The sequence below is a fragment of the Zophobas morio genome, unplaced genomic scaffold (assembly GCF_036711695.1).
Source record: "Zophobas morio isolate AGI-343-1 ecotype UQ-CSIRO unplaced genomic scaffold, CSIRO_AGI_Zmor_V1 ptg000022l, whole genome shotgun sequence".
Classification (NCBI taxonomy): Eukaryota; Metazoa; Arthropoda; class Insecta; order Coleoptera; family Tenebrionidae; genus Zophobas; species Zophobas morio.
In genome coordinates, this window is record NW_026972127.1 from 479817 (window position 1) to 507668 (window position 27852).

Here is a 27852-nt window from a genome sequence, read left to right on the forward strand (position 1 = left end):
AACTCGAAAAATTGGAAAGAGAAAAAACAAATTGATTAAAGAAAATTTGAAAACTCAAAAATTGTAAAATCGAAAAATTATGGAAGCGTCAAAAGCGAAAAACTGTAACATTGCAAGATCGAAATTTTGAAAAATTAAATATTGTGAAATTGAAAAATTAAAAGCCAAAATTTAAAAATTGAAAAGCTGAATAATTTTAAAAATTATAATTGTTATGAATGTTATGAGTATTATTACACACAATTTAAAATAAAAAGTAAAAAATTTGCAAATCAAAAATTGAAGAAACGAAAAATTGAAAAAAATAAAATTGAAAAAAGGAAAAATTAAACAATCCATAAATATCATAAAAACTCCATGTTTTACGATATACAAAATATACAACTACAAACATTTTTTTCAAAATTTATATTCTCATTTGACATTTTATTTTAACAAAAATATACAGTAACTAAACGAAACACAAAATTTTCTACATAAGCTCTTGTTTCCTCATTTTATAAAAATTATAAGCCCCACCCACCCACCCTTCATTTTCTTAGAGGGTATGTCATTTGCCGAAATCAGTCTTACATTAGCGCTAGTACTAGCCCCGCCCACCCGCCATCATTTGCCAAAATCTTAGCAACTACTTGCTCAGATAAGACTGATTTTGGAAAATCACCTCCTCTATAAGAAAATAGAGGGCGGGTGGGCGGGACTAGTACTTGCTAAGATAAGACTGATTTTGGCAGATGGCATATCCTCTAAGAAAATAGAGGGTGGGTGGGCGGGGCTAGTACTTGCTAAAATAAGTCCGATTTTGGCCAATAATAACACTATCTAACAATTAATAATCCAATTCGGTTGACTGCATTCACTAATTAATAATCTTCATAGCTTAATACAGAATCTTTCTTAAAAAACAGATGAGTTAAAATATTTCCTCCGGAAAATGGATTCCCTTGTCTCACGTTTTATTTTTTTATTGGAAAAATCAATGGATTTGTTTCCATCTAAAAATGTACGAGCCGTCAACACGCAGACACATCCCAATGCCAGTCAAGCGTAAAGACGAAAGTGAAATTTGGAATGGCGTCTGTCATTATTTCAGCCTCGTTTACTCTCACGTCGCTAGTACACCCTTAAGTAACACATCAACCTGCAGTTTCATCACCCTTAAGTATTCCAAAACTGAATTCAGACCCAATAAAGCCATTTTCCACACAAGCGGAAACTATAAAAAAATTTCTCAACCCCCTCTACTCACTCCGAGTCCTTCTTCTGGTTCTCCGGAATCTCCGCCTCGTAGCTCGGCATGTAGAACTGGGGCGCTCTTTTCCCGCCAACTATCGACAGCCTCTCCTCCGGAGTGCTCTGGAAGCGCCGCTCGTCCACCCTCCCGTTCTGGTCCTCCGCCTTCACGTACAGCACGTACTCCATGTCCAGCTGGAAGACGTCCGTGCCCCTGGTGCGCACCACCCCGGAGCGCTCGTCCACCTCGAAGCGGCCCCCGGTGCGGTCGCGCACGATGAAGTAGTGGATGTTGTGGTCGGTGTCGGGGTCGCGGGCCTGCAGGGTGAAGACGGGCGTGTTCGGGGGGGCGTTCAGCTGGACGACGGCCTGCATGGGCAGGGGCCGGTTGATGAAGTAGGGCGGCTCGTCGTTGACGTCCCTCACGTGGATGATCACACGCTGGTTGTCGGTGTCTGCAGGAAAGAGACGTTCCGGTATTAATTGGCCGTGCTTCCGGGGGAAGCGTGATGGTGATTGTGATTTAATTAGGACGATTGGGAGGTCGGAACGAACGGGGTTAATAATGAAGGGGAGCGTGACGGTAAGGCGCTGAAGGGGATTTTGTAATCGGGAGGCTGGGGAAGCGGAATTTAAGCGAAATTTTAATTGTTGGTGTATTGGGGGTTTCTGGGGAGCGAAATGATTAGCGATGTCTCTCTCAGTGAGTGAAGTATGTACTAGTAGGAGTGGAGTTCGTTCGGAGATAGCTGAGATAAATATTTGAAATACGAAATATAAAGATCACTTGAATAAAGTAACTATCACCTACTTTGTCAAAGTACTCCCTTTTTTTACTTTAATATTTTCATAATTAGCAAGATAATCCGGTCCCTGTGACTAATGGCAATACTGGCTGCAGTTTCGACCGAATCTTCAGGGAATCGTAATTGTAAATATGAATACATACTTCACCTTATTTCTATTACCGTTACGTACTCTAAATTGCCGAGTCAGAGAAGACAAACGAAACTAAAAAAAATATGTTTATATCTTTTTAATAGGCTATATTTTAAGCAGTGAGAGATTTATCTACGAATTTTAGTCACGGTCGATTTTAGGATTTCCAATTGTTTCGACTTTTTTAGATATTTCAATTTTTATGTATATCTTAATTTTTCCTGTTTTCAACTTTTCCATTTTTAGTACCTAGATCTTTAATTGTTCGATTTTATAATTTTTCTATTTTCCAGATTTTCAATTTTTAATTTTTGGATTTTCCAATTTTTCGATTTTACATTTTTTTGTGTTTTCAATTTTTCTTACAATTTTTTAATTTCTCGATTTTTCAGTTTCTCCAATTTTAGTTTTTGGTTTTCTCGACGTTGCATTTTCAATTTTTCACTTCTTCATCTCTCGATTTTTTGAGATTTTTAAGTTTTCGTGTTTTCAAGTTTTCGATTTTCAATTTTTCAATAATTTTGAATTTGTTGACGCTAAATTTCTCGAGTTTTCAATTTTTCTTTTCCTCAATTTTTCAATTTAAAATATTTGGATTCGAAAAATCGAACATTTTTTTTTAAGTTTTGGATCTTTTGAGGTTTCAGATTTTTAATTTTATTTTCATTTTCTAGAATTTGTATTTTTCGAATTACAATTTTTAGATCTTAAATTTTTGTATCTCTTGAATTTTTAGATCTTATAATCATTTTTCTATTCCTCGATTTTTCAGTTTTTTGATATTTCAGTTTCTCAATTTTTTATTTTTCCTTCTTTGAATATTCTCATTTTTCAGTTTTTCGTTTCTTCAATTTTTTGGATTTTCAATTGTTCATTTTTTAAATTTTGAAAATTTCCTGTTTTCAGTTTTTGGATGTTGCAATTTTTTCGATATTTCATTTTTTAGTTTTAATTTTTAGTCTTTTTGATTTTTCAATTTTTTGATAATTTTGAGTTTCCCGAAGTAACATTTTTTGGTTTTCAATTTTTTGTTTTAACTTTTTGGTTTGAAATTTTTCGATGTTAGAATTTCTCGATATTTTTTTCGATTTTCAAATTTTCAATATTATATACTTTTGAATTTGTCGATTTTCAATTTTTCGTTTCTTCAACTTTTGATTTGAAATTTTTGGATGTTTCCATTTTTCGATTTTCAAATTTTCAATATTATATACTTTTGAATTTGTCGATTTTCAATTTTTCGTTTCTTCAACTTTTGAATTGAAATTTTTGGATGTTACCATTTTTCGATTTCCCGATTTTTCGATGTTTCGTTTTGACAATTTTTTTTTAATTTTTGGATATTTAGAGATTCTAGATTTTTAATTTTGCGTTTTCAATTTTTCGCTTCTTCAATTTTTCGGTTTCTCGATTTTCCATTTTATTTTTATTTTTCAGTTTCTCAATTTTTTATTTTTCGTTCTTTAGATATTTCCATTTTTCCGATCTTAATTTAATCAGTTTTTCGATATTTCATTTTTTAGATTTTCAATTTTTTCTTTCTTCAATTATTATTATCCATTTTATCATTTTTCGATTTGCCAATTTTTCTATTTTTTGCTTCTACAATTTGTTTTAATTTTCGGGAATTTGAGGTTTTAGAATTTTAATTTTGTGTTTTGAATTTTTCATTCTTACAATTTTTTGGTATCTCGATTTTCCAATTTTTCGATTTTTCTGTTTCTCAATTTTTAGTTTTTGTTTTTTTTTTATTTTTTTTATTTTTTTATATTTGTGATTTTTTAGATTTTTAAGTTTTCGTGTTTTCAAGTTTTCGATTTTCAATTTTTCAATCATTTGGAATACGAAATTATAAATTTTTCAATTTTCCAAATTTTCGTTATTCAACGTTTCGATTTGATACTTTTGGATGTTATCATTTTTCAATTTTCCGATTTTTCAATTTTTCGTTTTAACATTTTTTGTTTAATTTTTTTATTTGTGTTCTTCAGGTTTTCGATTTTTCATTTTCTCAGTTTTTAATTTTTCGTTCTTTCGAAATTTCCATTTTTCAGTTTTTAAGTTCTTCAATGTGTCGATTTTTCAGTTCTTAGATTTTCGGTTTTCCATTTTTTAAATTTCCAGTTTTCGTATTTCCAATTTTTGGATGTTACAATTTTTTGTTTTTCCAATTTTTCAATTTTTCGATGTTTCATTTTTATATTTTTAATTTTTAGTCTTTCCAACTTTTCGATTTTTGAATTTTTTAATAAATTTGAATTTCGCGATTTTAAATTTTTCGGTTTTTTAGCTTTTCGATCTGAAATTTTTCGATGTTACAATTTTCCATTTTTTCAGTTTTTCCATTCTTTAATTTTTCAATTATACAACGATATTCGATGATTCGATTTCCCAAATTTTGCTCGATTTTACATTTTTTTTTTTTGCAATTTTTCGATTATTCAGTTTTTCAATTTTTCAATTTTACCATTTTACAATTTCCCGAATTTTCAATTTTTTAATTTTGACAATTTTTCGCTTTTCGACTTTTGATTTTTCAATTTTTGTTTCTCCCATTTTTCGATTTTTCAATGTTTTGATAATTTTGATTTTCCAGATTTCGGTTTTTCAATTTCTCGGTTTTTCAATTTTCCGATTTTCCAGTCAACCGATTTTTTAATTCTTCAATTTTTCTTTTGCAATTTTTCGAATTTATATTTTTTGATTTTCCCGAATTTTCATTTTATTTTAGATTCCTAATTTTTCATATTTTCAACTTTCAGTTTTTTGAGTTTCCTCGTTACCTCAATTTTTTTATTTAGAATTTTTCGATTTTATTATGTTTCGATCTTACATTTGTTCCAGTTTGCAGATATCCCATTCTTTATTTTTTAATTTTTCGATTTTTCTATTTTTTTTTTTTAATTTTCAATTTCTAATATTTCGATTTGCAATTTTTTGGTTTTAAATGTTTCGATTTCTCAAACATGAAATTTCTGAATTTTACAATTTTGCTTTTAAATAATTTTTCGATTTTGCGATTTTTCAATTTTTCGATTTATAGTGTTTCGATTTCTGGAATTTTGAACTACTCGATTTTACAATTTTTTTTCTCCAATTTTCCATCGATTTTTCTTCCAAATTTTGGATTTTTCGATTTTTGTGTCTCCAATTTTTCGACTTTTTAAATCGTTAATAATTTTGATTTTCCTGATTTTAAATTTTTCGTGTTTTTAACTATCCGAATTTTCGAATTTTCGTTTTCTATCATACAATTTTTCCAGTTTTCCGTTTTCCCTATTTTAAAATTTTCGATTCAATTTTCCGTATCTTCAATTTTTTCATTTAAAATTTTTCAATTTTTTGACATTTTGACTTTTGGTTCCTTCAGTTTTTTTGTTGTTCAATTTTTATGTTTCACAATTTTTAATTTTTTCAATTTTTCATTTCTTCGATTTTTCGATTTGCAATTTTTCGATTTTTCAATTCATTTCTTGAAATTTTCAATTTTTCGCATTTTAAATTTTTGATTTTTCGTATTTGCAATTTTTCGTTTCTTCAATTTTCCATTTCACTGTTTTGATTTTTAGATTTTTCTTTCAATTTTTCGATTTTTGAATTTTCTGACTTTTTAATTTTTGGTTCCTTTAGTTTGTCATTTTTCAATCTTTGGATTTTTGATTCTTCGATTTCCAACTTTTCGATTATTATATTTTTTGATTTTTTGATTTCTCAACTTTTGGTCCCTTCAGTTTTCAATTTTTCTGTTTAACAGTTTTTCGTTTTTTGGACTTTTCAATTGTTCGTTTCTACGATTTTTCGGTTTGCAATTTTTCAATTATAGAATTCTTTAATTCAAGTCTTCAATTTTTCGATATTTCAATTTATTTCTTCAAATTTTCGATTTTTCGTTTTTTAAGATTTTTAATTTTTCCTGTTTTCAATTTTTCGATCCATAAGTTTCCCCACTTTCAGTTTTTCGATTTAAAATTTTTGTTTTCACAATTTTTGGATTTTACGATGTATCATTTTTCCAGTTTTTTTAATTTTTTGTGTTTACCGATTTTTTAATTTTTCAATTTTTCGATTTTACAATCTTTAGAATTCTCAAATTCTGAATTGCTCGATTTTACAAATTTTTATTTTTTCCAATTTTCCATTTCTCTATTTCTCGATTTTTCAATTTTTCGGTTCTTCATTTTTCCATTTTACGATGATTTGATTCCTCCATTTTTCTTTCAATTCTTCGATTTTTGTTTGTGCAATTTTTCGAGGTTTCAACTTGTTGATAATTTTGATTTTCCGTTTCTTAGATTTTTTATTTTTCTTGTTTTCAACTATTCGAGTTTTCAATTTTTGTTTCTTGAATTCTTTCATTTTTCGGTTTCCCTATTTTAATATTTTCGATCCAATTTTGCGTTTCTTCAATATTTGGATTGAACAATTTGTTCGATTTTTGGTTCCTTCAGTTTTTCTGCTTAACAATTTTTCGTTTTTTCAAACTTTGGATTTTTGAGCTTTTTAATTGTTTCGATTACTACACAATTTTTTAATTATCGGTTTTTCAATTTTTCAATTCGTTATTTCTTCAAATTTTCGATTTTTCGAATTCTAAAATTTTGATTTTCCGTGTCGTTTTTAGATCTCCAGTTTTTGGTTTCCACAATTTTTGGATTTTAAAAATTATCATTTTTCCAATTTTTCAATTTTTCATATTTTGTTTTAATTTTTGTTTTCTATTTTTTTTATTTTTTTATTTTTCTGTTTCTGGATTTTTAGTTTTTCTAATTTGACAAATTTTTCAATTTTACCATTTTTCGATATACAATTTTTCGAGTGTTCAATCTAAAATGTTTCAATTGTCGGTTGCTCAGCTTTACGTGATTTAAAATACACTATAAATGGCATTTTTTTTTGTTGAATGTTCGAAGTCCGAAAAGTTGTAAAACATTTTTTTTTTTCTCTTAAATAAACAGAAACTGTTTCTGGCTCGACTTGAATTTTTTTCATTATAACTTGTTTGAGTTTTGTCGCTGAAAATTAATTACGGAAGAAGCTATTTTTCCTTAAAAAAATTGACGAAATTCAAAGCTCAAATATTTATCACACAATGAATAGCAGAACAAAAATCGACAATTCGGTATAAATTTGTAGGCAAAATTTTAACAATCTTCTTCCACTCTGAAAAACCTCCAACTTAAATATAGACCTGAACCCGTAAAAACCACCTAATTCCTTTTTTTACAACTCATCTCATTCACATTATATCCTTAACACTCTCTAAACAATAAACATCATTCACAGATCGTTTTTTCTCGAGTGACAAATTAAAGAAAATTATCTTCCCAGCACCTCCCACGAACTCCAACCGGCGCGAATAAGCTCGAGGGGATCTGACTTTTAATGCGCTTATTAAAAATCACTCAAACTTTTTTTATATACTTACATCGTATTCCTTTTGTGAGGAAGCAGCATGAAAAAGAAGAGAAGGACATCAATAACGGGCTCAAACCGCCAGTACAAACTTTATGAATGGACTTCTGAGTGAATGTTATGACCGCCACGAGACGGAGTGTAAAAAAAGAATTGAAATGTTGTTTGTTGTGTAATGTCACGATGTTAATGTTATGTAAATGCATTCGGCCGAGATTCCACTGCTCCCACGCGGCGCTTCGGAGCAGAATCGGGTCTGTTGCCCATTGTTGGGCTATCATCAAGCGTATCCGCATATGCATCGAGTCCATTATGTCGCCGCGCACTTCCACAATGCGCTCACGAGATTAATATCTCTATCAATTATGTTATTACTTGGCGCTAATTCGGGCGGTTAGGCGGCGGTTACACGGGCGGAGGTTTCGCCAGCCGGGCTAGCCGCAGACGTGTTTTAATTTTACCGATTAAACCGATTCTATGATGTGATATGATTTATTTACGGTAAAAACCTGTACAATTAGAATTAATTAAATTAAAATAATGACAAAGTATATATTAGGTAACTACTTATATAAAAGGCGCCTAGCGAGTAGTTTCAAATTACTTAAGGATTGACAACGAAAAAAGTCCAGCTTATCACAATATCTATTACATATTAAAATAATATTATTTAGTGGACGTCTCAACGTTTAACACACAAAAAAAGAAGAAAAACAGAAAAAGTCGACTCTTCGTGTTTACCGATTTTTTAATTTTTCAATTTCTTGATTTTACAATGTCTCGACTTCTCGAATTTTGAATTTTTCGATTTATGTTTCATTTTTTCGATTTTTCCATTTTTCAATTTCTTGAAAATTTTGATTTACCCAATTTAAATTTTTCGATTTTCCAATTTTTCGTTTCAACTGTTTGATTTGAAATTTTTAGATGATTCTACAATTTTTCAATTTTTCGATTTCCAGTTTTTCGATATTATATTTTTCCATTTCCGGAGTTTTTTTCTCGAATTTACAATTTTTTGTTTGTCCAGTTTTTCAGTGTTTCGTTTTTTCGATTTTTAATTTTTCCATTTGCAATTTTTCGATTAACAATTTTTTTAAATACCCGATTTTTCTATTCTACGATTTTATAAATTTTACAATTTATCATATTTTCACCCAACTGTTGGGGCTAATAACCTCGTTGTTGAAGCCCTGTTACAATCAGTAGATAAAAAAAAACAATTTTTCACTTTTTAGATATTTAATATTTTGTCCCGACTTCTCGATTTTTCAATTATTTTTCGATTTTTCCGATTTAAAATTTTTCGGCTTTTCAATTATCCGATTCTACAATTTTTCCATTTTTTCATCTGGCGCTGTTCTAATTTTTCAATTTTTGATTTCCAATTTTTCGAAATTACATTTTTCCATTTCCAGAATGTTCATTTCTCGAATTTCCAATTTTTTATTTGTCCTATTTTTCGATGTTTCGTTTTTTCGAGTTTTCAATTTCTCGTGTCTTGAATTCTTCGATTGCAAATTTTTCTATTTTACGATTTTTCGATCTTGCAATTTTTCCAATTTTCAGTTTCCCTATTTTAGAATTTTCGATTTTTCATCTCTGGTTTTCTTCAATTTTTTGACTTAAGATTTTTCGATTTTTTGACTTCAATTTTTCGTTTTTACAATTTATGCATTTTTCGACTTTTCGTTCTTTGTTTCTTCGATTTTTCCATTTGCAATTTTTGGATTAAGATTTTTTAATTATCCAATTTTTCTATTTTTCGATTTTATAAATTTTACAATTTATCATTTTGGCAATTCCACTTTATAGATATTTAATTTTTTGTTTTATATTTTTTTTTATAATTTTTGAATTTCCCGTTTCTTTAATTTTTTCATTTTACGCTGTTTCGTCTTCTCGATTTATCAATAAATTTTTCATTTCTGGATTTTTGTTTCTCCTATTTTTCCAGTGTTGAATTTTTTGATAATTTTGATTTTGGCAATTTTTTTCAATTATCCAATTTGACAATTTTTGAACTTTTCCTTTCTTCATTTTTTCATCTACCGCTGTTTTAATTTTTCAATTTTTGAATTCCAATTTTTCGATATTAAATTTTTCCATATCCAGAATTTTCATTTCTTATTTTAATTTTTTAAATTGTAAGTTTAGTTAAGTTTAAATAGAATTTAATCTCTTTTTGTGTATACATGATCATGTCCACCATAGATTAACGCCTGTTGGAATAAACTTATTATTATTATTTCTCGAATTTCCAATTTTTTGATTTTTCATTTTTCGTGTGTTCAGATTTTCGAGTTTTCAGTTTTCCGTTTCTTGAACTCTTAAATTTTGCAATTTTTACAATTTTCAGTTTCCCTGTTTTAGAATATTCGATTTTTCAATTCTGGGTATCTTCAATTTTTCGATTTATTGACTTCAGTTTTTCATTCTTTCAGTTGCTGGATTTTTCAATTTATCATTTTTTTGTTTTTTCAAGTTTTCGACTCTTCAGTTTCCCCATTTTTATTTTTTCGATTTCCAATTTTTGGTTCCCACTATTTTTGAAATTTACAATATACCATTTTTTTCAATTTTTCAAATTTGAAATATTGAATATTTTCTTTTTTCTAATTTTTGAATTTGTCGTTTCTGCCACTTTTTCATTTTACGATGTTTCGATTTCTCGATTTTTTAATTATGTTTCCATTTTTCGATTTTTGTTCCCCCAATTTTTCGATTTTTCAATTTATTGATAATTTTGATTCTTCCGATTTTAAATTTTTCGATTTTTCAATTTCTAGTTTCGACTTTTCGATTTGAAATTTTTCAATTAATCGATTTTACAATTTTTCAATCGAAATTAATTTTTCGTGGGTTCAACTTTTTAAGTTTTCAATTTTTCGTTTCTTGAATTTTTCGATTCACAATTTTTCGATTTTACAATTTTTCCAATTTTCATTTTCCCTATTTTAGAATTTTCGATGTTTCAATTATTTTACTTTACATTTTTCGAGTTTTTGACTTCATTCCTTCAGTTTTTCAATTTTTCATTTTACAGTTGCTAGATTTTTCCATTTATCGTTTTTTGAATCTATGGATTTTTCTAGTTTTCATTTCTTCGTTTCTTCGAGGTTTCCATTTGTAATTTTTCGATTACACAATATTTTAATTACCCGATTTTTCAATTTTTGGTTTATAAATTTTGGTTTTTCAATTTTTCGATTCTTCACTTTCCCCATTTTTAATTTTCGATTTCAAATTTTTGGATTTTACAATGTATCATTTTTTGAATTTTTCATTTTTTAGGTATTTAATTTTTTCTTTCTTCGAATTTTTGAATTTTTCGTTTTCTCGATTTTTCAGTTTGTTTTTAGGTTTTACGATTTGTCGTTACAAATTTTAAATTTGAAATTTTTCCATTATTCGATTTTCCAATTTTCCAATTTTTCCTTTCTTCATTTTTTTCCCGGATTTCCATTTCTAGAATTTACAATTCTCTCTTTTTCCAATATTTTGATGCTTCGTTTTTTAATTTTTCGTGGGTTCAACTTTTCCAATTTTCAATTTTTCGTTTCTTCAATTCTTCGATGTGCAATTTTTCGATTTTACATTTTTTTCAATTTTCATTTTGCCAATTTTAGAATTTTCGAGCTCTCAATTCTGTGTTTTTCAATTTTTTGACTTCAAAGTTTTCGATTTTTTGAGTTCAATTTTTCCTTCCTTCAATTTTTCAATTTTTTATTCTTTCAATTGGTGGATTTTTCAATTTATCATTTTTTCAGTCTATGGATTTTTCTAGTTTTCATTTCTTCGTTTCTTCGATTTTGCATTTGCGATTTTTCGATTACACAATTTTTTAATTAACCGATTTTTCAACTTTTCGATTTTATGAATTTTAGTTTTCTCGATTTTTCGATTCTTCAGTTTCGCCATTTTTAATTTTCGATTTCCAATTTTGGTTTCCACAATTTTTGGATTTCATAATGTACCATTTTTTTGAATTTTTCATTTTTTAGATATATAACTTTTTCTTTTTTCTAATTTTTGAATTTTTCGTTTCTTCAATTTATTCATTTTACGATGTTTCGATTTCTTGATTTTTCAATTACCTTTCCATTTTTCGATTTCTGCTTCTCCAATTCTTCCATTTTTCAATTTGTTGATAATTTTGATTCTCCCGATTTTAAATTTTTCGGTTTTTTAAAATCTTACTTCAACTTTTCGATGTAACAATTTTTCCAATTTTCATTTTTGCTATTTTAGAATTTTCGATGTTTCGATTCTGCGTGTTTTCAACTTTTTTACTTCAGAATTCTGGATTTTTTGACCTCAATTTTTCATTAATTCAGTTTTTCAATTTTCCATTCTTTCAGTAGCAAGATTTTTCAATTTATCGTTTTTTCAAGCTATGGATTTTTCTAGTTTTCATTTCTTCGTTTCTTCGATTTTTCCATTTGCAATTTTTCGATTATACAATTTTTAAATACCCGATTTTTCAATTTTTCGATTTTAATTTTTGAATTTTAGATATTTATTTTGCTTAAAAATCGAAACATTGAAGAACCGAAATTTGAAAAATTGTAACATTGAAAAACTGCAAATCGAAAAACTGATCAACCAAAAAAATGAAAAATCCAAAACTCCAAAAATTAAAAACGAAAAACTGAAGAAACGGAAAACTGAAATATCGAAAGATCGAAAAACTGAAAAAACGAAAATTTTGAAACTAATTTTTTGAAAATCCATAAATTAGAAATTATAAAATCGAAAAATTAAGAATTACAAAAAATCTAAGAATTTGAAATCGAAAAATTCAAGAAATGAAAAATAGTAAAATCGAAGAATTGCGAATTGAAAAACTGAAAACACGATAAATGGAAAAATCAAAGAATAAAGTAATTGAACGATCGAAAAACTTAAAAATCCAAAAATTGTAAATCAAAAAATTGAAGAAAAACAAATTTGAAAAATACAAAAAAAATCGAGAAAATGTCAAAATCAACAACAAATTGAAGAATCAAAAAGTCGAAACCAATAAAAATTAAAAATGTAACAATTTAGTAATCAAAAAATTTAAGAATAAAAAAATTAGAAAATCAGAAAATTCCAAATCAAAGTATTGAAAAAACGAAAATTTGAAAAATCGGAAAGCTGAAAAATTCAAGTAAACGAAAAATTGTAAAATCGAAAAACTGCAAATCCAACATTTGAGGAAATGAAAAATTGAAAAATCTAAATCGTGAAATCAATATTATCGAAAAATTTGAAAGTCGAAAAGTTGAAAAATTAAAAGTCTAGAAAATGAAAAATTTTTTCTCTTCTTCATTTTCCGAATTACATTGGTTTGATTTCTCCAATTTTTCGATTATTCAATTTGTTGATAATTTGGATTCTCCCGTATGTAAAATTTTTCGGTTTTTCAATTACTCGTTTCAATCTTTCGATTTGAAATTTTCAGATGTTACAATTTTTTAATTATTCCTTTCTTCATTTGTTTTGTCCATCGATGCTGGAATTTTTCAACTTTTCGATGTTATTTTGATGTCCCGTATTTTCATTCCTCGAATTTACAACTTTCTGTTTCTCCAATTTTTTGATGCTTCGTTTTTTCGATTTTTAATTTTTCGTGTGTTCTTAGTTTTTTCAATTTTTCGATTCTTCAGTTACCCATTTCTTTTCCAATTTTTGGTTTCACAATTTTTGAATTTCACAATTTATCATTTCTCCATTTTTTTTTCAATTTTTAGATATTTATTTTTTTGTTTTCTAACTGTCCTTGTTTTATTTTTCACCTTCTCGATTTTTAATTTTTCATTTCGCAATTTTTTGCACATTTTTTGACTTGGTGCTGAAAAAACAAAATAGTTCCTTATCCCAAAAAAATATAAATGACAGTAGATGAAATAATAATAATAATAACTTCTCATTAAACTTGGATTTTACACGGAAGAAGCTATATTTTCTCAAAAAATGTTCCCATTTTTCACGATTTTTCCATGTAAATTTTTTTTGGTGATTGAACTGTTTTCAATGACTTAGGACACGAAAAAAGCTAAAAAGCTGCAGTTTGATGTACAATACACCCATATTAATACCATTTTGTCGTATCAAAACGTAAAAAATTGTTATACCTCCTTTAGCGAGTTCCCTTAAGCGCTAACCCGTGGTCTGGGTAATGGCCGCCGATGGCCATTACTAATGATAAAAACTTGGTCGAGTAAATTTCAATATCGCAGAGTGGGTAATTACGAAAAAATATGAAACTAAGTTGAGCGTCCATAAATCTTCGGCCCGGAGTTGTAAATTTTTTGGGCGCGCGGTCCAACAGGTAAGTGATGGGAGTTTTTGTTGGGTGTGAGTAATTGACTTTCAAACGAGGTTTGTTCAGCATTTTTGCATGTGATTAATGGCTTATTAGAGAGATGTTTATTTGCGGCGGCGTAATTCGATTATTAGATTGCGGTTGCATAACGCTAAAGGCGCGCTTGTACGTGCGACGTTGCGCAAGACCCGGGTAACTCATAATTCCCGTGTCAGTCGTCGTTCGCTGGAAGACAGTGGTTGCTATTATCGGAAAACAACTTCATTTGGGAAAGTTTGACACGGGTTGGAATTTAGCGCACGAAATTTATTTGTAGTTTAAGGTTTTATATGGCGGCGGTTTAATTTCGTGTTGTACGCAGTTATCCGACGATTAAAGATATCCCGTTTCAGCACTACTGGTCTTGGAAAAGTCGGTTTTATTTGACGAGGGGAATGTCAGATAAAATACACGTTTTCCACCTTCTTTACGATCGGATTAAAACTGACAAGTTTGAAAGGGCTAGCACATTTCTCCGAAAAATTCGTATTGATAAAATGTTTTATACACTTGAGTTCAGCGATATTTCGGAATATTTTTCTACTAACCTTCACATAATTGATGACGTCATTTTAATACAGTGTCACTTTAGACTCACTTAAATTCATCTTTTTGTTTCAATTGTGAGGTATGATGCGATCAACAAAAAGCGTCCTCAATCTGTCTTTGTCATCGTTGCTACTCAGCGAGGACGAAGACAGAGAGGACGACTTTTATTGATCGCGTGTTATTTAATAGAGGAAAGAAAAATTATAGCTCTTTCATAATGAATAAAATCCTTTAATATTTAAAGTGAGTTTTTGCCATTGAAACACTGCGGTAACAATGAATTAAAATAACATAAAATTAAAGTGTTTGTAGTGTCTATAATTATAAAAGATTTCGTGTCCTTTATTCTCGTAAATACAACTGATTCGTCGAAATTACTTGTACCAGTGTAAGAAAACGATTTTGTAATCATATAATAAACAATTAAAGTAAGGTCTTTAGAAAAAATACCATTTCCTCATTACAGGAACAGAAAATTTAAAATTGCCATATAAAACGACTATTATTCTATTAAAAAAATCATTTCAAACTTATTGTTTTTTGTTGAGTTTTCCTGAATAAGTAATTCTAAAAAATATGTGGTAAAATTGAATTGATTTTTTTTGCAAAAATCTGGAAGTTCCCGAAAAAACTCAAGACGGATTCATAAACCACACATGTATGGGATGTTATTTTATAAAATCTAAACCGCATTTACTATGTACAATTTTGAGGTGACGTTATTACATTATTGGTGGGGATGGTTAGACGAAGTTTAGTGGGCGCGTTACCATCTGCACGACATTTATAACACACATGTAAAATTTGACAACAATCGGTTTGGTAGTTTCGGATTTAAATGTCTAATTAAAGTCGACACAGACAGGCAGAAATGAGAGACGTATTTTTTCGTACTCTTGGGGTCATGAAACGTCGACAAAACATAAAAGTAGCCAGTCGCCCGATGTACAATGCGTCCTTAGCTTACGTTCGGGAAGTAAAATTGAAAAATCGAAAAACTGAAAAAATGAAGCGACGAAAACGAGAAATCGAAAAATTATAAAATCAAAATCGAAAACCTGATGAACCGAAAAAATTAAAAATCAAAAAATCCAAGAACTTAAAATCGAAAAATTGAAGAAACGAAAAATATAAGGAAACTGCTAACTCGGAAAATTGTAAAATCGGAAAATTCTAAAACCGAAAAATTGCGAATCGAAAAACTGGAGACGGGAAAAATGGAAAAATGGAAGAATAAGGTAACACTGAACGATCGAAAAATTGAGACATCCAGAAATTGCAAATCTAAAAATTGAAGAATAGCAAAATTGAAAAATAGAAAAAATTGGGAAACTCAAAATCAACAAAGAATGGAATGGAAAAAAAATTAGAAATCGAAAAATTGAAGAATCGAAAATTGTATATCAAAAAATTGAAGAAAGTATACGGAAAATCCGAAAAGTATAATCCAGAAACTACAAATCTATGTAAAATTGAAAAATCGAAAACTAAAAAATATAAAACTTAAAAACCGAAACATTGAAAAACCAAAATTTGAAAAATTGTAGAAACGAAAAATTGTAACATTGTAACTGCAAATCGAAAAACTGATCAACCAAAAAAATGAAAAATCCAAAAATTAAAAACGAAAAATTGAAGAAACGGAAAACTGAAATATCGAAAAATCGAAAGATCGAAAAACTGAAAAAAAGAAGATATTGAGAAATACATTTTTTGAAAATCCAGAATTTAAAAATTACAAAATCGAAAAATTAGGAACTACGAGTACAACAACTAAGAATTCGAAATCGAAAAATTCAAGAAATGAAAAATAGTAAAATCTAAAATCAGGAAAATGATAACTGGGGAAATTGGAAAATTGGAAAATTACCAAATCCAAAAATTGTAAATCTAAAAATTGAAGAAAAACAAAATTGAAAATAGAAAAAGTCGAGGAACTCAAAATCAACAAAAAGATCGAAAATTCGAAACCAATGAAAAATAAAAATGTAACAATTTAGAAATCGAAAAATTGAAGAAACAAAAAATTAGAAAATCCAAAAATTCCAAATCGAAAAACTGAAGACAGAAATATCTAAAAATCCAGAAACAAAGAATCAACGTAAAATTGAAAAATCGAAGAATTAAAAATATAAAATTTAAAAATCGAAGTGTTGAAGAAAAAACGAAAATTTGAATAATAGGAACGCTGAAAAATTCAAGAAATGAAAATTTGAAAAATTCAAAATCGAAAAATTTGAAAGTCGAGAAGTTGAAAAATTAAAAATCCAGAAAATGAAAAATTGTTTCGTTTCCGCATTTTTCCGAATTACATTGGTTTGATTTTTCGATCTTTCTTTTAATTTTTTGATTTTTCGATTTTTGTTTCTCCAATTGTTCGAATTTTCAATTTGTTGATAATTTTGATTTTCCATTTCATAGATTTTTAATTTTTGGTGTTTTCAACCATTCGAGTTTTAAATTTTTCTTTTCTTGAATTCTTCGATTTTTCGACTTCACAATTTTTCAATCTTACAATTTTTCCATTTTTCGGTTTCCCTATTTTTAAATCTTCGATTCAACTTTGCGTATCTTCAATTTTTTGATTTAAAATGTTTCGACTTTTAAATTTTGAAAAATACAAAAATTAAAAACCACAAAATAAAAATCGTCGTAAAATTGAAAATCGAAAAATAAGAAATCTAGAAAATGAAAAATTGGCAGACGGAAAAACGGAAAATTGAAAAGTCGAAAAACTGAAACTTGTACTTGAACAAACGAAAAAAATACAAAAAAAAAAAATCGATAAACTCAAAATCAACAAAAAACAGAAACATTTTTAAATCGAAAAATTGAAAATATAAAAAATTGGAAAATTCAAAAATTCCAGACCAAAAAATTCAAGAAACGAAAAATAGTAAAATCGAAAAATGTAAGGAATTTGATAACTGGAGAAATTGTAAAAACGGACAATTGCAAAATCGAAGAATTGCCATTGGAAAAGTCAAAGAATAAAGTAATTGAACGATCGAAAAATTGAAAAATCCAAAAATTGTAAATCTAAAAATTGGACAAAAACAAAATTGAAAAACAGAAAATAATCTAGAAAATCAAAATCAACAAAAAATTAAAAATGTAACAATTTAGAAATGGAAAAATCGAAGAAACAAACATTAGAATATCCAAAAATTCCAAATCAAAAATTGAAGAAGCGGAAAATGGAAAAAAACAAGAAGAAAATAACTGGACGGTCGAAAATTTGAAGAAAGAAATATCGAGAAATCCTAAGATTAAAATCCAGAAACTAAAAATCAACGTAAAACTGAAAAATCGAAAAATTAAAAATATAAAATTTAAAAATCGAAGCATTGAAAAAACGAAAATTTGAAAAATCGGCAAGCTGAAAAATTCAAGAAACGAAAAATTGTAAAATCGGAAAACTGCAAATCCAACATTTGAGGAAATGGAAAATTGAAAAAGTCAAAATCAGGAAATCAAGATTATCGAAAAAATCTTTCCGTTTTACGATGGTTTGATTACTCAATTTTTCTTTCAGTTTTTCGATTTTTCGATTTTTTTTTCAGTTTTTCAATTTTTGTTTGTCCAATTTTCCGAATTTTCAAATTGATAATTTTGACTTTCCGTTTCTTAGATTTTTAATTGTTCGTGTTTTCAACTATTCCAGATTTCAATTTTTCTTTTCTTGACTTCTTCGGTTTTTTGATTTTACAATTTTTTAATTTTACATTTGTACCATTTTTCGGTTTCCCTATTTTAAAATCTTGGTTTTAATTTTGCGTATCTTCAATTTTTCATTTAAAATTTTTCGATTTCTTGACTTTCGAGTTTTTGCTTCTTTGACTTTTTCGATTTCTCAGTTTCAAAAAATCCAAAAATTAAAACCCAGAGACTAAAAATCGACGTAAAATTGAAATATCGAAAAATTAAAAATATAAAACATAAAAATCGAAACACTGAAAAAACGAAAATTTAAAAAATCGGAAAGCTAAAGACTTCAAGAAACGAAAAATTGTAAAATCGAAAAACTTTGCATATCCAGCATCTGAAACTTCTAAGGATTGAAAAATCGAGAAATGAGAAATTGTAAAATCGAAAAGTTGAAAACAAGAAAAATGAAAAATGAAAAATTTTGAAATCGAAAAATTGAAGAAACAAAATCGGAAAATCCAAGAACTCCAAACCGAAAAATTGGAAAAACGAAGAATAAAATTACTGAACAGTCGAAAAACTGTTGAATAATTGAAAAATTGAAGAAGGAAATGTCGAAAAATCCGAAAATTAAAATCGAGAAACTAAAAATCGAAAAAGTGCAAATTCAACATTTACAGAAATGAAAAATTTTAAAATTCAAAATCGGGAAATCAACATTATCGAAAAATTGAAACATTAAAAATTTTGAAATTGAAAAATTGGAAGACTGAAAAACGGACATTAAAAGTCGAAAAAGTAAAAAATCAAAAAATTTAAAAAAAATGAAAAATGGGAAAATCGAAAAACTGGAAATTCAAAAATTAAAAATGATAGAAATGAAAATTGAATAATCGAGAAACTGAAACTTCTAAGATTTCAAAAATCGAGAAACTCAAAATCAACAAAAAATTGAAGAACTGAAAAGTTGAAAACAACAAAAATTAAAAATGTAAAAATTTAGAAATCGAAAAATTGAACAGGAAATCAGAAAATCCAAAAATTCCAAATCGAAATATTGAAGAAACGAAAAATGGAAAAAAAGAAGAATAAAATAACTGAACGGTCGAAAAATTGAAAAACCGAAAAATTGAAAAACCGAAAAATTGAAGAAACGAAAAACTGTAAAATCAAAAAACTACAAATCCAACAATTTAAGAAATGAAAAATTGAAAAATTTAAAATCGAGAAAAAAAAATTGGTGAAGTCGAAAAGTTGAAAAATTAAAAATCTAGAAAATGAAAAATCGAAAGACAGAAAAACGGAAAACTGAGAAGTCAAAAAATTGAAAAATTGAAAGAATTAAAAATGGTGAACTTCTAAGAATTAAAAAAATCAAGAAATAATAATTTATAAAGTCAAAAATTGACAAACGAAAAATCGAAAATTTAAAATCGGCTAACTAAAAAATTGAAAGATCGAAAGTCGAAAAATTGTCATTCGAAAGGCTAGAGAAACAAAAAATTGGAAAATCGTAAAATTAAAAATTGAGGCACTGAAAAACCGAAAATTGAAAAATAAAAAATTGAAGACCTTTGAATTGAAGACAGGAAAAATTGTACATTGAAAAACAGCGAAATAAAAGTCGGTTTTATTTTATAAACAAGTAGAGATTTTGAAGGAATTTCCATTAATTTATTTGTTATTGTCACTAATCTCCAAAATTTTAGACACTTTCTTGTATTTATCTCTTGTAAAACTCTAATTTTTTGCAGTTTTTAACTTAATTTGATTTTGTAAATATCTTGGTAGTAGTTTTGACCAAACTTTGATGAATCAGTAAGTACTGGAACAAAGTCGTTAATTTTCTCCATTTTTAAATTAATTGAATAAAAAATCGCAGTAAAACTCTAAAACAAAAGTGAAACGTAAATGTAAAAATTGCCAATTTTAGGAGGTCTGAGAAACTTTTGATAATTTTTGTTTTTCAAATAATAATTTTATAATAAATTATTATTATTAATTAAATATGTAATTACATTGTATAATGGGTAGCAATTTTTTTGAAAACAATATTTTTCAAACCGGAAAAAGTATTTCTACCATCCAATTTCCAAGAAAGTACTGCAACCCTTTTAGGTTTATTTGAACCACATTGTGTCCTATTTCTATTTCAAAATTCAGTCGCCCCTCCAACCCAACTGCACCTCCACGCCGCTCTTTCCCTAACCCGCGCAACCTCTCCGAATATTAAAAAAGTTGAAAACATTAAACGTCAACAAGAATGACAAAACCGGACCACACAGCCAGTCCGTAAAAGCAATAATGTAAAAGTCTCCATTCAATAATTCATCCTCAACATTCAATCACACCGCACCGCTCAAAAATCGACCGCCTCAACGTGCAGCGGCATTTCCATCTCCTACACAATCCATTCCGATTGGCTGGAGCGTCAGGACGTGTTGATAAACCCGCAGGAACCTAAAGCCCCAAGATTACATCTCGCACTTTCCCGTTGAAATGCAAACCGTAAAATCGATGTTGAGCGGATAATTATTGACAAATCAGCGATCCCGGGAGACGTCTTCGGAAAAAGCCGCTCGCTGCCACCCACCGACAGCAACCAGCGGGGGCGTTAAGCCGGGCCTACACAGCTTTTTCGAAAACTTGGACCGTTTATTCGTGAAAAGGTCAATTTCGCTTCATTGATTGCTGTAAAAGCGCACCTTAAGATTATCAAATGGTGGTAATCAGCTGCGTGTTCGCGAACATTGGAGTCTGATCAGGCCGATGTTTGAAGTTATTATGTCTTATTGTGACGGATGTAGCGGGTCTTCAGACGTCACGAGACCCAATTATGCTGAAATATGGAGTGGAGTCGTGGGTGTGATTGTCGGCTTCTCTTCATGTGGATTGTGGAGAATATAATTAATCTTAAACACGGCTGCCGAGTTTGTTTTTGTTGAGTGGAGATTATTGTTTCGAATTGAGCTTTTGGAATGTGTTCGGGCGAAATGACTTCTGTTCGAACAAACGAAATATTAATTGGATTTGGGAGGGCTGGAGTGAGGGCTCTTCATTTTTCGCCGACAAAGAGAGCACTTGTGGGAATCCACTGGTGGAATTCGAAGTGGAGGTAAATTTGGATTTTTCGTTCGAAATAGGTTACAGTTTTAACTTCTCGTGTTTGAGGTAAGCGTTCGTTTTTCAATTAATGTCAGCCTGTACTATCCTCAAGTTTCGAAGTCTCCCTCCGCCCCAGACAGATGGTAACTCAGGCCGGCTCCGTACAAGTGGCTTTCTCTTATTAATTTTAATAGCTTCATTTAGCATGGTGTTAATTAATTTCAATTTAAGCCTGAAGGGAGCATAATTTTCAAATCCCCATTTGTCGGGAGATTACAACGAAGAGATACAACTTTGCAAACAGCTTACACTAAGCTACTCTGAAAAACTGAGCCGCGCGACTTGAAATTCACCCAAATTCGTATCGATTCCCATAATCCCGTTAAAATGTGACCTCTTGGTCAGCATGGGGGTTCGATGCACACGCTTGGTCCACCCGATGACCGTTTAACGAGGCTTTTAAATTAGCGGCCTCCATCTCTCAAGGCTTTGTAATAATTACAAGTGGCATTGTTAATGTTAGCAGCTGGATGAGTCAAACTTCTAATCTGATTAGGGACCCTCCCTGACCTGTGTGGAAGCTCGCTTGTGTAACCCGACTTAATTCCAGAGACCATATTGGGGTTAGTCAAGGAAACCCTTATTCGGCGAAAATAAGACGAAAACAAAAGGCCATTGCGCTTTGTTGCAGTGCTGAAACGACGCCAGGGGTTATTTTGTTTGGGCGAAAATCAATTCGGTATTAGTGGGCACATGTCGTGACCAGACGGCCCTAACTTCCGAGAGACGCCATCTTGGAAGTGGAAAGTGCAAGAGGGTTGGGGTTGGGGAGTTCCGCTTGGCATTTTATGTTGTTATATTACCATTTGTCATGTCTTTGGATTATCCTTCAAGAACTGCTTACAAATTTTGCAGAAGCAAATTAACCAACAATATTTATAAACATTGGTCAAAAATAAACTGAAATATTTAGAATGTTAAGATTAACTCAGGTTGGGAATGGAATTAACAACAGGGTAATAACGGAAACGTGTAAAAGCTCTAAATAGAGAAATAGAGAAAAATACGTCCATGAACAATAAGGTAAATCCGAGTATAAAGCACTTATTAATGGTTCCAGTTGCTAAACAAATAGTCGAGATTTATAGCAAGAAAGAATTTACTAATAGTACCTACAGATTCCTTTATTTTTATATTTTTCGTATTTCCATCAAAACTGCAAAATCAAGTTAAAAATTTCAAAAAATTACAATTTCACAGAAAATAAAGACAACAAAATTTCTAAAATTTTGTAGGTTAATGACAAAAAGGAATATAAAAAAATGAGTGAGTTTTAATCCACTGGTATCAGGCTGGTTTTCTAATTGTTTTATTTTCGTAATTTCAAAATAAATTGAAAACTTAGCTCTTTGGAGAAAATAATCGAAATATAAATAAAAGTTAAAAAATATATTTCTTTTGTATTTTAGAGCTTGTAGTTTGTTCGAGTATTTAAATATTTTATACAGGATGTTTCATTTCAAGAACCTAATTCATCACAGTCACTTCAAAATTTCAAAAATTAGCGTTTCACAGGAGATAAAGACAACAAAATTTCTAAAATTTTGGAATTTAGTAACAAAAAGGTTTAACAAAAAAATGGTGGAGTTTAAATCCACTAGGTTTTCTTATTATTTTTTTTATTAATTTTCGTAATTCAAAAATAAATTGAACCCTGAGGAGTTCTTTGGAGAAAATAATCGAAATAGACGTAGTTGTAGAGTATTCAAATTCTTCAAACAGATTTTTTCATTTCAAGTGATTCGTCAAAGTTCCATCAACACTGCAAAAATCAAGTTAAAAATTTCAAAAAATTAGAGTTTCACAGGAGATAAAGACAACAAAATTTCTAAAATTTTGTAGGTTAATGACAAAAAGGAATATAAAAAAATCAGGGAGTTTTAATCCACTGATAGCAGGCTAGTTTTCTCATTTTTTTTATTTTCGTAATTTCAAAATAAATTGAAAACTTAGTTCTTTGGAGAAAATAATCAAAATATAAATAAAATGAAAAAATATATTTCTTTTGTATTTTAGAACTTGTAGTTTGTTCGAGTATTTAGATTTTTTATAGAGGATGTTTCATTTCAAGAACCTAATTTCATCACAGTCACTTCAAAATTGCAAAAATTAGAGTTTCACAGGAGATAAAGACAACAAAATTTCTAAAATTTTGGAATTTAGTAACGAGAAGGTTTAACAAAAAAATCGTGGAGTTTAAATCCACTAGGTTTTCTTATTATTTTTTTTATTAATTTTCGTAATTCAAAAATAAATTGAACCCTGAGGAGTTCTTTGGAGAAAATAATCGAAATAGACGTAGTTGTAGAGTATTCAAATTCTTCAAACAGATTTTTTCATTTCAAGTGATTCGTCAAAGTTCCATCAACACTGCAAAAATCAAGTTAAAAATTTCAAAAAAATAGAGTTTCACAGGAGATAAAGACAAGAAAATTTCTAAAATTTTGTAGGTTAATGACAAAAAGGAATATAAAAAAATGAGTGAGCTTTAATCCACTGATATCAGGCTAGTTTTCTCATTTTTTTTATTTTCGTAATTTCAAAATAAATTGAAAACTTAGTTCTTTGGAGAAAATAATCAAAATATAAATAAAATCAAAAAATATATTTCTTTTGTATTTTAGAACTTGTAGTTTGTTCGAGTATTTAGATTTTTTATACAGGATGTTTCATTTCAAGAACCTAATTTCATCACAGTCACTTCAAAATTGCAAAAACTAGAGTTTCACAGGAGATAAAGACAACAAAATTTCTAAAATTTTGGAATTTAGTAACGAGAAGGTTTAACAAAAAAATCGTGGAGTTTAAATCCACTAGGTTTTCTTATTATTTTTTTTATTAATTTTCGTAATTCAAAAATAAATTGAACCCTGAGGAGTTCTTTGGAGAAAATAATCGAAATAGACGTAGTTGTAGAGTATTCAAATTCTTCAAACAGATTTTTTCATTTCAAGTGATTCGTCAAAGTTCCATCAAAACTGCAAAAATCAAGTTAAAAATTTCAAAAAATTAGAGTTTCACAGGAGATAAAGACAACAAAATTTCTAAAATTTTGTAGGTTAATGACAAAAAGGAATATAAAAAAATCAGGGAGTTTTAATCCACTGATAGCAGGCTAGTTTTCTCATTTTTTTTATTTTCGTAATTTCAAAATAAATTGAAAACTTAGTTCTTTGGAGAAAATAATCAAAATATAAATAAAATGAAAAAATATATTTCTTTTGTATTTTAGAACTTGTAGTTTGTTCGAGTATTTAGATTTTTTATAGAGGATGTTTCATTTCAAGAACCTAATTTCATCACAGTCACTTCAAAATTGCAAAAATTAGAGTTTCACAGGAGATAAAGACAACAAAATTTCTAAAATTTTGGAATTTAGTAACGAGAAGGTTTAACAAAAAAATCGTGGAGTTTAAATCCACTAGGTTTTCTTATTATTTTTTTTATTAATTTTCGTAATTCAAAAATAAATTGAACCCTGAGGAGTTCTTTGGAGAAAATAATCGAAATAGACGTAGTTGTAGAGTATTCAAATTCTTCAAACAGATTTTTTCATTTCAAGTGATTCGTCAAAGTTCCATCAACACTGCAAAAATCAAGTTAAAAATTTCAAAAAAATAGAGTTTCACAGGAGATAAAGACAAGAAAATTTCTAAAATTTTGTAGGTTAATGACAAAAAGGAATATAAAAAAATGAGTGAGCTTTAATCCACTGATATCAGGCTAGTTTTCTCATTTTTTTTATTTTCGTAATTTCAAAATAAATTGAAAACTTAGTTCTTTGGAGAAAATAATCAAAATATAAATAAAATCAAAAAATATATTTCTTTTGTATTTTAGAACTTGTAGTTTGTTCGAGTATTTAGATTTTTTATAGAGGATGTTTCATTTCAAGAACCTAATTTCATCACAGTCACTTCAAAATTGCAAAAACTAGAGTTTCACAGGAGATAAAGACAACAAAATTTCTAAAATTTTGGAATTTAGTAACGAGAAGGTTTAACAAAAAAATCGTGGAGTTTAAATCCACTAGGTTTTCTTATTATTTTTTTTATTAATTTTCGTAATTCAAAAATAAATTGAACCCTGAGGAGTTCTTTGGAGAAAATAATCGAAATAGACGTAGTTGTAGAGTATTCAAATTCTTCAAACAGATTTTTTCATTTCAAGTGATTCGTCAAAGTTCCATCAAAACTGCAAAAATCAAGTTAAAAATTTCAAAAAATTAGAGTTTCACAGGAGATAAAGACAACAAAATTTCTAAAATTTTGTAGGTTAATGACAAAAAGGAATATAAAAAAATGAGGGAGTTTTAATCCACTGATATCAGGCTAGTTTTCTCATTTTTTTTTATTTTCGTAATTTCAAAATAAATTGATAACTTAGTCCTTTGGAGAAAATAATCGAAATATAAATAAAAGTTAAAAAATATATTTCTTTTGTATTTTAGAGCTTGTAGTTTGTTCGAGAATTTAAATTTTTTATACAGGATGTTTCATTTCAAGAACCTAATTCATCACAGTCACTTCAAAATTTCAAAAATTAGCGTTTCACAGGAGATAAAGACAACAAAATTTCTAAAATTTTGGAATTTAGTAACAAAAAGGTTTAACAAAAAAATCGTGGAGTTTAAATCCACTAGGTTTTCTTATTATTTTTTTTATTAATTTTCGTAATTCAAAAATAAATTGAACCCTGAGGAGTTCTTTGGAGAAAATAATCGAAATAGACGTAGTTGTAGAGTATTCAAATTCTTCAAACAGATTTTTTCATTTCAAGTGATTCATCAAAGTTCCATTAAAACTGCAAAAATCAAGTTAAAAATTTCAAAAAATTAGAGTTTCACAGAAGATAAAGACAATAAAATTTCTAAAATTTTGTGGGTTAATGACAAAAAGGAATATAAAAAAATGAGGGAGTTTTAATCCACTGATATCAGGCTGGTTTTCTCATTTTTTTTATTTTCGTAATTTCAAAATAAATTGAAAACTTAGTTCTTTGGAGAAAATAATCGAAATATAAATAAAAGTTAAAAAATGTATTTCTTTTGTATTTTAGAACTTGTAGTTTGTTCGAGTTTTTAGATTTTTTATAGAAGATGTTTCATTTCAAGAACCTAATTCATCACAGTGACTTCAAAATTGCAAAAATTAGAGTTTCACAGGAGATAAAGACAACAAAATTTCAAAAATTTTGGAGTTAGTAACAGAAAGGTTTAACAAAAAAATCATTGAGTTTAAATCCACTAGGTTTTCTTATTATTTTTTTTTTATTAATTTTCGTAATTCAAAAAAAAATTGAACCCTGAGGAGTTCTTTGGAGAAAATAATCGAAATATACGTAGTTGTAGGGTATTCAAATTCTTCAAACAGATTTTTTCATTTCAAGTGATTCATCAAAGTTCCATCAACACTGCAAAAATCACGTTAAAAATTTCAAAAAATTGCAATTTCACAGAAGATAAAGACAACAAAATTTCTAAAATTTTGTAGGTTAATGACAAAAAGGAATATAAAAAAATGAGTGAGTTTTAATCCACTGATATCAGGCTAGTTTTCTCATTTTTTTTTATTTTCGTAATTTCAAAATAAATTGAAAACTTAGTCCGTTGGAGAAAATAATCGACATATAAATAAAAGTTAAAAAATATATTTCTTTTGTATTTTAGAAGTTCTAGTTTGTTCGAGTATTTAGATTTTTTATACAGGATGTTTCATTTCAGGAACCTAATTCATCACAGTCACTTCAAAATTTCAAAAATTAGAGTTTCACAGGAGATAAAAACAACAAAATTTCTAAAATGTTGGAGTTATTTACAAAAAGGTTTAACAAAAAATCATGGGGTTTTAATCCACTAGGTTTTCTTATTCTTTTTTTTTTTAATTTTCGTAACTCAATTGTAAATTATACACTAGAGTTCTTTGGAGAAAATAATAGAAATATAAGAAAATTGAAAAAAATATTTCTGTGATTTTAGAACTTGCGGTTTCCTCGAGTTTTTAAATTCTTTATACAGGATGTTTCATTTCAAGTAATCTTTAAAACTCCTTCATAAACAAATCAGCCAAAGGTACTGGGATTCTTTCCAATTTCAAAAATGAAACACCAGGTGTTTCCAATTTTGTTTAAAACTCTCACAAAATTAAAAGAGCGCCAACGATTCCCGAATTCTTTAAAATTATTTTAAAAAAACACCAGGGATTCCAAGAATCTTGAAAATACTTTCCAAAACAAAACACTTGAGATTTTTCACATTCTATCAAAAGTAAAATGCCAGGAGTCCCCAGGATTTTACAACTCTTTCAAAAATAAAATACCAGGGATATCCAAGATAGTTTCATTTTTTGTAGAAACGGTAGGAAACACCAAAGATAATTAATTCTTCAAAATTCATTCAAATTTCCTAAGATTCTTTACAGTTCTTTCAAAAATAAAACACAATTGTGCTACTGAGATTCTTTCAACTTTTTAGAAAAACAGAACACTGGAGATTTCCAAGATAATTTTAATTTTTTTCGGAATCAGAGAGGATTAAACACCAAAAATAATTCATCAAA

The 27852-nt window shown here is 28.4% G+C and overlaps 1 pseudogene; it reads right to left on the reverse strand.

The window, feature by feature from the left end:
• The window catches only part of LOC135133719 (neural-cadherin-like), a 221691-nt pseudogene that overhangs the window by 38889 nt on the left and 154950 nt on the right, over positions 1-27852 (reverse strand).